The sequence below is a fragment of the Limulus polyphemus genome, unplaced genomic scaffold, assembly GCF_000517525.1.
Source record: "Limulus polyphemus unplaced genomic scaffold, Limulus_polyphemus-2.1.2 Scaffold1855, whole genome shotgun sequence".
NCBI classification, from domain to species: domain Eukaryota; kingdom Metazoa; phylum Arthropoda; class Merostomata; order Xiphosura; family Limulidae; genus Limulus; species Limulus polyphemus.
The window spans coordinates 47,455-48,904 of NW_013667465.1; positions in this window are offsets into that span (position 1 = coordinate 47,455).

Below are 1,450 nucleotides of genomic sequence, written 5' to 3' on the forward strand. Positions count from 1 at the left end.
ATAATGATTTGTAATACTGTATGTATAATTTGTTAAATTATAACAATAGAATTGTGTTCAAATGATATCCAATGATATTTTTTAACACATTATCTGTTGAGAAATGTTACAATGCGTACAGTGATTTAATAAATTTATATAAAACAACATAGCATAAATAAAACTATGATTTAGTTTACTAATTGTTGTATTTGTGGATAACTGGTAGTATGATTTGGGGTTTATTAGCTGTTTAATTACCCATCTTATGTTGTATGTTGAGATGGTTGAAATTTTGTTCGTGAAATATTTTTTCAACTATATTTGTAGTTAAGTGTTAGTTTGATAGTCTTTCGATGTTTGGTAAAATAAAAGTTGATGTTTTCATACATCCTGATAATATACTAAAGATGATATTACCATTGCTGATTTTATTAAGCTAATGTACAACATCCTTATTTTGACTTTAACACTTGTCTGACTTCAGTATTAGGCATTCCATCAGTTAGTTTGATCTTTTAAGAATATAAGGTTTTAGTAAAATTACATGATTATACCAGTAAAAGAAATGAGAGTGGTAATACCTTTGATAATAAAATGTTCAAGGTGCTACATGTATGAATTAAGACCAATATACATAGTAACTTTACAAGACTGCTGTATGTAGCGAGGATTAATTACACTTTGTAATTACACTGTTCTACTTTCCTTTGTGTTGCAGTTGGAACTATCTTCTCCATCATCAGTCATGCTCATTCATATAGACATGGTTATGCAATATCATCCAACACTGCAATTTCATTTTAATAAGCTTCTGCAAAGGATGGCAAGGTTAATCTTAAGCCAGTTTCTGCATATCTTCCATTGCATAGTACTGAAAAACAAAATATTTCCCCATGCTGGTTGCATTATTTTAGCTATGCCCACCTATATTTGCCAGCTGTGAGTATATTCAAACATCTGTTTTTTAGTTGTGATGTAGCTCAGAAACTGTACATTCTGAGACATAGGCTTCTTTGTCATAGAAATGATCAAAGTAGCTGCTGACATGGGCCTCATATAGATATCATATTGAGTAAATAACAGCACTGGAGCGTAAGAGGATAGTAAAGCAGTTATCAATGTCATCTTCATTACTGAGGGATTGGTCATGTTATAAACATGGATTGTTAACTTCATTAACCCGATGACTACCGGCTACTAACTTTCTTAGTAGGCAATGCAAGTCTTGCTATATTTCATTCCAACAATAAAACTAGTGGATGAATATCTTTGAAAATTCATAAGTACTTTGACAAATGTAGGTAGTTTAAGAAACATAAAGCCTATTACTTTTAATAAATTTTGTTTTTTGCATTATGATCTTTAATATCTTGGAAAATTACATTAGGAAATCGTATTTATAAGAAATGATTACAATATTTATATTTGCTACAGATTTGAACTTATTACTTTTTATGTTTTAGTACAT